The sequence below is a fragment of the Lissotriton vulgaris genome, chromosome 2_1 (genome assembly GCF_964263255.1).
Source record: "Lissotriton vulgaris chromosome 2_1, aLisVul1.2, whole genome shotgun sequence".
Classification (NCBI taxonomy): Eukaryota; Metazoa; Chordata; class Amphibia; order Caudata; family Salamandridae; genus Lissotriton; species Lissotriton vulgaris.
In genome coordinates, this window is record NC_141687.1 from 24167898 (window position 1) to 24182034 (window position 14137).

Below are 14137 nucleotides of genomic sequence, written 5' to 3' on the forward strand. Positions count from 1 at the left end.
GAGCGGGGAAATATACACTTCCCGCATTACTATACGCAGATGATGCGGCTCTTATAGCTAGAACTGCGGTGGGTTTGCAAAGTCTGCTGAATTCCTTTTATAAGTTTATGACAAATCTGGACCTCAGTATTAACTTTGGCAAATCCCATGTAATGGTGGTCGGAACTCATGTTAAGGCCAAAAAACGCGCCTTGTCTATACATTGCAATGGACATAAACTATCTAGAGTCTCAAGATTCCCCTATCTGGGCGTAGTGTTCGACGATCGCTCTACCTGGCTTCCCCAATTGCTGGAGAAAAAAAAGGTCTTGATGCGCGCTACATCCGCAGTCCTTGGTTTCTCACGCAAAATCGGGGTGAAGCCAATAGAGGCTGTCCTAAAAGTGTACGCCGCTAAATGCATAGCTATTGCTATGTATGGCGCGGACCTGTGGGGCATTATGCCCACTAAATCCCTCCAAGTGATTGAAGACAACTTCTTGAAGTCCATTCTCTCTTTACCAACATCCACTGCTAATTTTATTGTCCATCAGGAATGTGGGGTGGATTTCTTGGAGGATCGAATTGCTATGGCCCCCCTCCTGAAATGGATATCTGTGTGGCTCAACTCAGAGATTGATGTCAACCATGATATTTTGAAGGATTGTTTAAAACTAGATCATTGGAACAAGATTCCCTGGCTAAAATACGTCGAACAGTCCTGTGTTAAACTGGGCAGGCCTGAATTGTTCCGCAATCCCTCTGCCCTCGTCAAGGCTGACTTGAAGTGGGTTAAAAACACCTTCTTGCTACACAGTGGAATGGACAGAGAAAGCAAGGAGCTGAAAAAATCTTCTGTTAGGTCACACCAATTGATTGTTTCCTCAGATTGTGAACCGGAGCTTTACCTGAAAGTTGTAAATAACCCAACCCACAGGTACCTCCTCACTAAGTTCCGATTAAACAAGGTTCACCTGCTAATTTGTGGTCGCCCTGGTTGGACCAGGGACTCGGCACTGAGTGTATGCAATTGTGACGGTTACTCAATTATGGACACCGCCCATTTTCTGTTTTTTTGTACCCATTTTAAAATCATTAGGGAAAAATTCATCATTCCCCTGTTGAAGGGGAAGGGATTTAGGCAGGTCAAACCAGCGGTGTTATATCTCCAGATGCTAACTAACATCTGGGAAATCTACAATGTGGCCAAGTTTTTAACCATTGCTATGAGAATGGGCAAAAAGATCAATTGGGTGTAGTTCATGTTCCAACCATTTGGTTTTTATTTTGTAAATGTTTTACCTTGCTGCTTTTTTAAATTGTAACTATTTTCTTTAATGATGAATTCTAATGTTTGGACCTTTTTTATGTATGTCTGTACTTTTATGGTTTTGAAAATTTGAACCGAATAAAGTATTATTTGACTTTGACTTGAGTATAAATGTCAAGGGTTGCAAAACTGTAGGCAAAGTATATGTGGCCAAACTTGGGGACAAACTTTTAGAGTGGCAACACCAAAAGAATTTGTGGATCCCATAAAATCACAATGTCATGGACCAAGTTATGATAATTGCAAAGGTCAGTGAAGATGAGGCTATAGTAAATGATTTTCATGAAGTTTTCAGTGAAGAGTTTGGTTTACTAAGGGGATTTAAGCATAAGATCATTCTCAAGAACAATGCCAAACCAGTGGTACATAAGGTTTAGAAGGCCCCTAACCTCATGATGGATGTCCATGTTGAAAGAAAAACTGGACAGACTTAAAAAGTTGGATGTGGTGGTAGAAATCGCACCGTCTGAGTGGTTGGTCTCCATGGTACTTGCAGCCAAGGACAATGGTTATAAATTGCGAATGTGTATGGACCTTAGGGATCTTAACCAGTGCATTTTGATGGACAGACAGCCCCTTCCAAATATAGCTGAAACATTTACTATCCTTAATGAAGAAGAAGAAGAATATCTTTATTCGATTGTTTACATGTTACAATCATAAAAGAGCATTTCATACAAATTAATCCATACAATGATAAAAATAGTGAGAGTAGTATTACAGCAAGACATTCACAAGCATATACACAGTAATATGGTTAAAAAGGCTAAAATACATTAAAAAGTGAGAGTGCAATCAGCAGCTGAGTTGGTTACCCTTCCATGCTTTTTCTATATTTAACTGCGAGTTTTAAAAAATTACATACAAACATGGTACATTCGCTGTTTAGCATTTGAAGGTGACACAATGCAGGTCTGTATTGTGCAAAATTCAGGTGCTTAAGTAAAGGTTTTAAAAACAGGTTTCGGGGGAGTGTATAAAACTGACAGAAAAATAAAAAGTGTGCCAGATCTTGCGGAGACTTATTGTCGCAGCCGCAAGCTGGCAACACTTGTCCTCTGTGCGCTCCACTTGGGACAGCTAGTAAAAAGTGGAACATGTCAAATCGGAACCTTGTTAATAAAAAACGGTCATAACCGGACATGGGCCAGGACAGGTAGGGTTCCATATATAAACAGGTTTTGGTTAAGGCATACTGTCTCACACTGCTTTTCTTGTATTCATTTTCCTCCCGTGTCATACACCTAGACAGCATAAAAGTGTTCTTTACAAAGGTTACATCAGTTTTTGTTATTGTTTCGGGGGATAAAAATAGATCTGGTCGGCCTAATTCAAAAAGCCACGTTCTTACATATTTTATCCATGGGATCTTAAGCCTACCATCCCACTGTAGTGCCTCTTGAAGGATGTTTCTGGTGAGAGGTATGGCTGTGTTAAGCCAGCTATTCAGCCAGCATAACAAGGGGTTCACTGCCAGCTTGTCACTTAGATATGGAATGCCAAGTTCCTCATGTACCGGAAAGTTGGCCGTCCCCCTGGGTAACCTTAGAACCTTTTTTAAGAAGTTATTCTCAGTAACTTCAAGGGCACCTAGTGATTCTGATCCCCAAATTTCACTTCCATAACGTGCAATAGCGGTGCTTTTGGCTTGATATAACTTCAAGACAGCAGCCACCGGACTATTGCCCATTTTTCTAGTGAAGTCCAGTATTGCTGCGTTGGCCCGCACTACCTCGCCCTTTTTCTTTTGTATTGCTGGTGCCCAAGTTAGTTTGTGGTCAAAAAGAACACCAAGGTACGAAAAGGTCTTTGTGGTGGGTATTCTATCTCCATTTACAGAGTGAGGGTATACTTTTTTTGGGGATACACCTGCCACCATTGTAAAGGATTTAGAATTATTAATGCTCAGGCCACGGGAGTTCATGAGGTCATTAAAAGAATCTAGCAAGATTTGAAGACCAAGCGCCGTTCTAGATATTAACACGGCGTCGTCCGCATATAATAGGACCGGTATGCCCTTCTTGCCAATGTAAGGAAAGTCTGTACCAGTTTTTAATAGGTGCTCCTCCAACTCATTAATATAAAGATTAAAAAGAAAAGGGGCAAGGATGCATCCTTGTCTGACTCCTCGGGTTATTCTAAAATCTCTGGTTACTTTTAAGTCATGGGTATAACGGACGTTTGCTCTTGTGTCCGAGTGGAGGTCAACAAGAAGGTTGACCAGGTTTTGTTCCACCCCCATTTTTAACAGCACCTCCCATAGCCTGGTTCTGTCTACGCAGTCAAACGCGGACGATAAATCCATAAAGGCCATATGGATCGTCCCTTTTCTTGCTAGGGTGTATTTACTGTTTATTAAATATAGGTTCAGACATTGGGTTATCGTGGAGTGGCCTGGTCTGAACCCATATTGTATTGGGGACAGTATGTTATTATCATTGGCCCAGGCTGTTAATCTGTTTAGGATAATACCCCCCACCACCTTTGTGACTGAGTTAATCAGGGATATGGGTCTATAACATGTAACGCTACCACGGTCACCCTTCTTAAAAACAGGGACTATGGTGGAGGACCCCCAGGCTTTTGGGCAACCAGCCAGAATACCTGCATTTACAACTGCGGTGATGACTGGTGCCCATAAAGAAATGTTTGATTTAAATAGGTCGGGTGGTATACCATCGGGTCCGGGTGCTTTGTTACAGGTTAATCCTTGTATCCCCTTTTCTACCTCCCCCACTGTGAAACACAATACATTTTCGTCAGAGAAATTAAGAACAAAGTCTGCTTGCAAATTGTCACTTTTAAAAATTGTGCTGTAATGTAATATCCACTCTTCCTCAGGTATATTAGTCCCGACGTTAGAGTTTAAGGGGACATCAAACAAGGGTTTGTTTACAATGCTCCAGAACTTGGAGCTATTGCCCAGAATTGCAGGATCACATAGTTTCTCCCAGATACCGGCTTTTACTATCCTTAATGGGGCCAAGATATTTAGTGTGATGGATCTTCCTGCAGCATATCATCAGGTGTTGTTACACAAGATTTATGTTCCTTTTCATGAAATGCCTTCTCACACTACGTCAGTAAATGTAAAATACAAATGTGGGGGCCCAGAGGGTACTGTAACCCGGAAAAAAACCTAAGCCTCTGTAGCCAGTTTACAAAGGTATGTAAATATGCAAATGGACTTTAAAGACCTTGTTTAGTTATTTATTTTATTTTGAAGGTTTTATATAGCGCAGGCAAGACCCTTGCTGGTATCAGAGTGCTTTACAAGCAGATATAGCAAATAAAACTCAAATTACAGACAGAAACAAAAAATAGTTATGATCCGAACACATAAAAACAAAAAAACAAAAAAAGAATGACAGCATGAACACATAGTTCATGTGAACTTGGACAGGAGAATAGCTTTCACTTCTTTTTTGAACGATAGAGTGGAGGGATTCCGTCTGGTTACAGGAGTTAATGCATTCCAAATCCTAGGGGCAATCCCAGAGAAGGGCAGATTGTATTTTTTTCTTCCTAGAAAATCGTTGTTGTTTTAGTATAAAGTTATTAGCGCTTCAGGAGTATATATTGCCACAAGATAGTACAAGTTTCTGTGCCACGTAGCACAGAGCATTGTGGTGAATAGCCTTGTGTGCCATGCATGCGATTTTCAATTGAACTCTAGCTTCAAAAGGTAACCAATTGAGGGCTCTTAAGTCTGTGGAGATATGGCAGTTTTATTTGGAGCCAGTGATGAGTCTGGCGGCTGAGTTGATTGAGTCTCTTAGGGGGCCATCGTCGATCTGGGGAGCACGCAAAGGGTAGCACTCCTGTATTCAATTCTGGGGAGTACTAGAGCTTGAACAGCAAGTTTGAGGTGATTTGCGGGAAGGAAGGGTTTGAGTTTTCTTAGGATATTCATTTGATAAGTTGCTCCTTTTGTTGCGCTGCTGAATTCTACATGTTGAAGTTTTTGTCAATGGTAACTCCCAGTGAATTAGCGGAATCAAGGATACGAGGTTGGCAGTTGAGTGCTGTGAGGTTTTTAAGCCAGACACTATTGATGGCCGATTGATTGGGGAAGCAAAGAGGAGGAATTCGGTTTTGAGGGTGTTTAGTTTCAGATGGATTTTAGCTACACAGGACAGTTTTTTTTAAGCGTTATGTTGAGCAATTTGATGTCTTCTGGTGAGTGGAATTTTAGGTAGATTTGTGTATCGTCGACGTACATGTGATATTGAACATTAGAGGAGCTGAAGATGTCGGCGAGTGGTCCCATGAATAAGTGGAAGAGAGTAGGAGAGAGGGAAGATCCTTGTGGAACTCCTAAAGTGACTAGGACGGGATTTGATAAGGATTTCTTAGCCATGAAACTTTGTGCAGGAATGAAGTGAACCATTTTAGGACTGACCCCGATAGCCCCATTCTGTGCTTCAGGAGGTTTAGTAGGTTGTCATGCTTGACGGTATCGAAAGCTGAGGATAGGTCGAGCAAGATTAACAGACAGACTTCCATTTTTAGAGCGTCATCAATTATGTGGGTCATGGCTATTTCAGTGCTGTGCCCAGTGCGAAAGCCAGATTGGTATTGATCTAGCAGGTTGAAATGATTGATATGTCTACTGAGCTGTGTGTTAGTAGCAGGTATGATGGGACCCCCTCAAAAAGTTTAGATGTGGCCAAGGAACAGAGGGGAAGAGGAAAACATCACTGTGAAAGAGTTGTTCCAACACTGGCCATAGTCTTCAAATATTGGTATGCATCCTATTAATTTAAACTTGGCGACAGATATATTCTAGGCATGTTTTATTTTTTATTACTTATTTTATTTTCAATCCATCCATCATCTTATATAATTCCTTATTATTAAATTTGTAAAAAACATTTCATCACAAATACACTTTTTATGAATATTTTTTCAAAATACATGATTCTTAACACATACAGAAGAATATCACAAAATAGTAATAAATATATACAAAAAATAACACAAAATACTTGAGAAAACACCACCTGATATCATACACACAAACTCAAAATACTGCCACTCTCACACCCATACTTCATTCAAACCACACCATCAAAGGAAAAAGGAAGAACTGAGTCTAAGTTGGCAAGATCTTAATGCCAATTCTTGGGTCTCAAGATCCAATCTGAGACCCCTGCACCAGGTCAACACGCGTTTCGGCGGCTCTAGGCCACCTTCCTCAGGACCTCTTTCGTACAATCTAATCCAGGATATCAGGGGACCTAAAAAATGTGTATAAAGAGAAAAATTTTCTGTCACCATAAAATCTCTCAACAAGGTGAGAAAAAAGACCAATTTAATTTGATAAGAGAACATTGTTTAGATTAACACAGCAGCCCTTCACATGACCACAAGTTGAAGAAGAAAGTGCATAAAATAAGGTTATACAGCACACTCAAGTAATGTAATGTCATATCGTAGAACACGTGGTGATTCACTGATCAAGGAGACAATGTTTATAATAATTCCACCTTTCTAAGACTGCTGCAATATATATCGCTTTATTAGAGTAAGCAAAGAAAGGGGAGAAAGGACCTCTTCTTTCAAAAAATTCTAAGCATTTCCAACAAAGAGCATTGAACATTACATGCTGTAAAAAAAATATTAGTCTACTTACGGTAAAAACAGATTGTTCCTATTTCTTGGATCCTATTCTCATCTGAGATAACCGATTTGGAAAATCAGTATATACGAGATACCTAAATAACAGGAAGAGATGCCCTTACTCTAAATAATCCAGATGACTCGAACTCAACCGAAACTAGCCTTATTTAAAAAAAAAAAAAAAAACAGTTCTTACCAGTTCTTGGGACAACACGTGGTCGGGTCTTAACGACAGATCAGCTCTTTATGGTAGCACATGTGTGGTCTTCAATAAGGCAATCTAGCTAAAACGAGAATACGCCGATGTTATGAATCATGGAACTCTATCACAGGGAGCAATACTATTCTACATAGCCAAAGGACATATAGTTATAAACACCTCTTAGTCAGCTAGTAACTTCCACACTTCTTTATTGATTCAAGATAATATACTAAGACGTTTTCTGTTGATAAGGGGACTTGCTCTGCTTATGAAGAATCTAAAACATAAAAATGAGGCGCAAAGTCAGAAACAGAGATTGCACTAATCATATAAAGATATATCTGTATCCTGTGGGGATTATATTACTAAATGTCCGGTACTGTCTTGCACAAACGTGTCCCTTACCTAAATATATCAATTCCGAGATGAAATTCCCAAAAGTGTTGGTTGAATAAGAGTAGAGACAGCTTACTCTGCCCGACCATCTGGAACGTAAAAATAGAATATGTTTCAGGGTGAAACACAAAAGCGTGAAGTCAAAAACAGAGTCACCCTAATCATATAGATACACGGCAAAGGGATAGAGATCTAACTATCCATAGGCTCATATCGCGCAGGGGGAAACGAGAGAGCGTGAGATCAAAAACAAAGTCACACTGATCTTAAAAACACATGGCAAAAGGCTAGAGTTCTAACTATCCATAGTCTCGTATCACGCAAGAGTGCTACCTACCAGGGAGTCTTACGTCGTGCAAATTACTCTCCTCTGCCTGGATTTCTCGTAGTAAACCGCATTCTAGGTTCAATTTCCGGCTTATGAGTCCTACGCGAGAGTTCGTAATAACGCGATATCACCTGTTCACCCAGCGCGATCTTAAACGTAAATGAGGACTAAAAATAAACAAGGGACTATAAAACACTACCCATTCGCCTGACACACACTACAAGCGTGGGAAAGAACTAGGAATAGGTAAGGGACTACAGTTCATCTCTATATCGGCATAAGATTATCAACGGATACAGTATACTATGCCTCCAATGAAACAAAATCGGTATCATTAACTAAATTGCAAGGAAAAAAATATTAGTATCCGAATTCACCTAAGGACCATTTTCTAAAAAGCCCCAACGATCAAGAAATCATACGAAGGAAATGTTCTCTAGGTGCCAATATTAACAGATTTCATACACCCCCAAATTACGATATTCATTTTAAATGCGCTTGTATAATAATTGGTATACAGGAAAACTGCAAGTTAAATAAGACACTCCAATTGTAAAGGATGCACAGAGAGGAGTGAAAGGAGAGTCAGGCTATCAATCATATTGACATAGCTTCGAGATGACTCATATAGATTTAGGATGCAGATACTGGCTATATGAAATAAGCTGATCTCTATTTTGTAACGTACCAGAATATCTCCTCATTGAGGCCACGTTTAACACAATCTAGATGGTAAATCCAGAATGTTTCACGTTTCTTCCGGGTGATTTCATTTGGTTGGCCTGTTCTTGGTACTACCTTTTCCAGGATAGACCACTTCATTTCTTGCTCATTGTGTTTCTTATCTAGACAGTGTTGAACCAAGGGTGCCATCAGTTTTTTAGTTCTGATGGCAGACTTGTGTTCACTGAATCGGAGACGAAATTCGCGGCCTGTTTCTCCCACATAGGCCAAGCCACAGCTGCAGAACAAAATATTGATGATATTATTGCTGGGACAATTTGTCAAGTATCGCAGTTTGATTTCTTTATCATTATATTTAATGACCTCAGATATGGTAGCTGAATCACAGATGTGGCAGGAGCCACATCTGTGATTGCCTAAGACAGCTGGTAGGCCTGTAATGGAACGCAGGCCATCTGATGGAGAACTTTTTAATTGACTGGTGTGTACCAGCATATCCCTGAGGTTTTTATTCCTTCTGTAGGCTAACAGGGGTGGTGGCAAGAGGGGAGCATTATCATCAGAGTTCAGAATTCTCCAGTTTTTATTAATAATCTTCCTAATTTTGAAATTCAAGGTAGAGTGGTTAATCACACACGTTATCGGATTTTGATTTGAATGTTTCGACCCCTGGAGTAGCGCAGTTCTGTCATAATATTTAGCTCTTTGTAGGCATGCCGTACAAGGTGATAGGGATAACCTCTCTTAAGCAATCTATCTTTAAGAGCATCTCCATGTTTGTGGAAAGAACTCATATCCGTGCAATTGCGACGAATTCGCAAAAATTCCCCAAAGGGGATGGATTCCCTTTGGCAGTTGGGGTGGAAACTATCAAACTTAAGGATAGTATTCTTCGCTGTGCTTTTCCTAAAAAGGCTTACTGTCAAATGACCATCAATACCTTCAATGCTGATATCTAAAAAATCCACTTTGTAGTTGCTAAAATTCACTGTGAACCTCAGATTGGTATCACTGGCATTCACCCAAAGGACAAATGCCTGCAACAATTCAACTGGACCGCTCCAAATAAAAAAAATATTGTCTATGAAACGCTTCCAAACAGAAACATTTTCAAAAAATGGGGCCAATTCATTGTAGATATTCTTAAGCTCCCACTCTCCCATGAAGGTATTAGCCACACTGGGGGCACAAGAGGCCCCCATTGAAGTACCCTTGATTTGTTTAAAGAGGAGGCCGTTACACTCAAAGAAGTTGTTCAAAAGAACAACTTCCAAGCCTTGTAAAATAAAGACATCAGGGCGGTCCTCCGGGCATCTCTCCAATAGGTCTGAGACCGCCTGTAATGCTCGACATTGAGGGATATAACGCCTTAATGTCGAGCGTCACAAGGATGTCTGTGTCAGGGTTGAATGGCAAGCCCTCTATCTTGTTGATTATATCACCGGTGTCACGGATATAAGAAGCATACTTATGAGTGAGAGGGCACAGGATTCTATCAACTTATTTTGATAGGGGCTCCGTGCAGGACCCAATGGTGGATATTATAGGTCACATGGGTGGGTTTGTTTCTGACTTATGTGTTTTTGGAAGACCATAAAGAGCGGAAATTGTAGGAGATGATTTATTTAAGAAAACATATTCATCTTCACAGATATACCCATCTGTGAATGCCACTTGGGTTATTTCTTGAATATGCTTGTTCAACCTTTCCAATTCTTTCCGTTGTGCTGGTCTATAATGATCTGTCACTGACAGCATCTCAGACATCTTATCATCATAGGTAGTCCTGTCAAATAAGGCAATCCCCCCACCTTTGTCACATGGTTTAATGACAACGGAGGGATTCGTTTTCAATTTATTAAGAGGTGCAATGCAATTTCTTTTTTTAACACATCTTCACTGTATGAGGTGAAGGAGGCCAAAGAAGCATTGTTTTGAGGTTAAGCTTAGAGGCGCTTATGAGCAAGGCTCCAGGGAGGAGGGGGGGGGTGTCCATGTGAGTGAAAAAATGGGTAAATCGTTGAGTAGGTCCGCTTTTATGTTTTCTGTCTTCAGCATGAAGAAGGAGGCAAATTCTTCGCAATTGGGTAGGGAATCTGAGTCGGATGGGGGTGAGGTATGTCCTTCGATTGTGATTTGATTAGTTCAAATAATTTTTTGGGCCGGTTTTTGGCTTGGTCCAGTTGATTACTGAAAAAGATTGCCTTTGATTGTCTAATCTTTCTGTAGTAGGAGTTTCTCATTGTCCCTGACAACTTGAGGTGACCTGAGGAAGGAGTTGACCTCCATCTTCGTTCGAATAATCTACGGGATCTTCTGTCCTAGTTAAGTGTACCATCGTACCATGGTTTGGAGTCTTTTGTAGAGGCTCTTTTCCATTGTAGTGGAGCGACTGTCTAGGACCTTGTTTATGGAACAGAAGTAGTGCTCAGTCAGATCTTGTACATCTGTTAGACCTTCGGGGGCAGCAGGATTTTGCGACAGGAATTTGTGATTAGATCTGCATCTACATTTTTTAGATTTTTCTTCCAGACTGTGAGTCTCTGGGGTTGAGTAGCGAAAGGTTTTATTGCATCATTGATGAGGAAAGTGATGATGTGATGGCCAAGCCAATCTCAGGGAAGGGTCGTTACCAGCTGTGAAATACTCGGACGTGCCCGAGATAAGACTCCAGACACTGCCCAGCTGAGCCCACAGCAGCTTGAGCAGCAGCAGCACGGGCTGAGACACACAACAGGGTTGGGGGGCTCCAAAGCCCTTTTCATCCTATTGGCATTGCACGCCTGTTTGTTGCATTATTTAGATGCCAACAGTCTCAGAGCTCAACTCGTGCACAGGCTCCTAGAGCCCAACTAAACCCTTAGGACTGGCTAAGGCTTGGCTCTGCCAGTTAATATGTTGGCTCGGCCACCTCTAGGCATAGGCATAGGGCTGGGTTGCGAGCCCCGATGACATGCACAGTACACTCGCCAGACCAGATTTGAGTTTGCGTTCTATTCTGCTACTTCAAGGCTTCTGCGTCTTACCAATAAAGTTTGTAACATCCATAAAGCTCCAGAATGTGTGTGCAGAATTCTGTGGTCAAAATCACCCCTCTTACACCTGCACTTCACTCACACCTTTCACCACTCCGGTCTGTTCACAAAACCAGGCATCATACGCATGTCAAGAGGTCAGCATGGGAGTATGCAAGCTATGTCATGAATTGCAACATAGCACAGCACAGCTTGTCCCAACACAACACATACAAATCTGGACCTCGCCTTACATACCGATTCGTGGGACATCTGCAACACACCATCTCTTCACCTCTGCACAGCTAACATTGCGAGCACCACAGTTAGCGAGTCTTTAGCAAGCAGGTCACAGTAATTAGTAGGATTTCCCCGGGGTTGAAGTGTTTTTTGTACACAACCCTGAGCAGTCGGCAGCTGCAAATTAGAATTTATTCAAAACAATTCAGTGCATTAAGAACCTGTTGCACACACCTACCTGTGGACTGCGAGTCACAAGTGGCAATCCTTACAGAGTTCATTTGTGCCTTTCATTCTTCTTAGTTTGATAACATGAAATTATTAAGTCTCAGAGGTGGTATCAGAATGGAAGTCAGTGACTTCATGAACTTGTGGGGTTGTACATTTGGTGTGTTTGTGATATGTGCGAGGGTATCTGACACTATGGGCCCCATTTTGATGTCGTTAGGCAGGCCATCCCAGAGCCGTCCAGAGTGGGACCTTCCAACAGACTCGTAATTGGAGCCGGTTCTACCAAACAATGAAGTATGATGTCCAAAATCCTTTACTGACCGAATGACTCGGTCACTCCAATTCGTCTTCATTTCCCAAACAAGAAGCCTCCGGATTTGCAGAATGGAATCGTCCAGAGGCATTTTCCTAGCCGGATTCCGAACGCCCAAGTATGATACATACTTCCTATGGGCCGAATTGGTCACCACAACCAACATGTCAGAGCATCCGGAAGGGGAGTATGTCATGGCTGATTCATGCCACAACACAATTCTTGCGAACGAGACGAAACAGCCATGTATCCTATCGCACATAATATTACACACACTGCACCAGAGCACACCCAATCATTATATCTATAATCCAATCAAAACATATTACAAATGAATTGTGGAAAGAATTTCCTTGTGGTAACATTTCCAATAAGTCCTTGATCCAATCTCCCGAAAGTCAAACTTCAAAAGGTACGCCAGCCACACTTCCAAATCAGGTCTTGTGTATTTTATTTACAAAGCATGAATGTAGATACAGCATCAGCCGACGCGCGATTCGCCCGCAGTGCTTTTTCAAGGCTGCAGAGGAATATATGTACAGTACTTTTTAAGAATATTGTCTAAATTAACAATATTTAAACTACAGACATACAGTTTTTTCCAAACCCTCCGCGTGTATGTTGAAACAACACAGGATTAAAACCATCCTATGTTTTTTCATTCAAAAACTCGTGACTTCATGAGTGGGACTCTCCATGGTCAACATCACAGAGAAGATATTCAAAATCATATTAATAAAATAAATCCTAATTCATTAGTGAAAAGTGAGCCAAGTGTAACGCCAGACACAAGTGAGAAAAACAAAAACAATTGCTACATGTAAATTCATGATGCATTCAAACCCGTATTCTCTTCTTGTCTTTGGTGCAAAAGAAAGAAAGACCCGTCACCTCATTCGAATTGAACTAAAAGTCAGTAGGTGTATTCTCTCACCGCAAAGCAAAGTTTCGTATCAAGGATTGTAGTTTTCATTGATGAGTTAAATTTGGTATATTGAGGATAAAACAATCCAAGTGTTTAAATTCTGAAAAAGATATATTGCAAAAAATTCCATCGTTTTCTATCACTTTCTAATGTGGGGTGAGATAATACACCCCACATTTGGGGTTGGGGGGAATACTTGCATCAATGTAGAGGCAAGAGGGGGTGGGGGCAATAGTTCCAGCAATTCAGGCACAAAGTGAAGGCTTGGGGGCTAATACTCCCAGCAATGTCCAGCAAAAATTGGGAGCAAAGCAGAGTTAAAACTGGGGTTAGAGGGTAATACCCCCAGGAATGTATAGGCAATGTGTGGGTTGTGGGGCAAATATTCCCAGCTTGGTTGAGCCAATCTGGGATTTGGGTGGCAAATACCCCAAGCAATGTTGAGCCAATCTGGGGTTTGGGTGGCAAATGCCCCCAGCAATGTGGAGGCAAAATGGGGTTACGGGGCAAATCGCCCAAGAAATGTTGAGCCAATCTGGGGTTTGGGTGGCAAATATTCCCAGCAATATACAGCCAAATTGTGGGTTGTGGGGCAAATAGCTGAGCTATGTTGAGCCAATCTGGGGTTTGCATGGCAAATACCACCATCAATGTTGAGCCAATCTGGGTTTGGGTGGCAAATACCCCCAGCAATGTTGAGGCAAATTGAGGGTTGCGGGCAAATAGCCTAAGAAATGTTGAGCCAATTTGAGGTTTGGGTGGCAACTACCCCCAGCAATATACAGGCAAATTGTGGGTTGCGGGGCAAATAGCCCAAGCTATTTTGAGCCAATCTTGGGTTTGAGTAGCAAATACCCCCAGCAATGTTGAGGC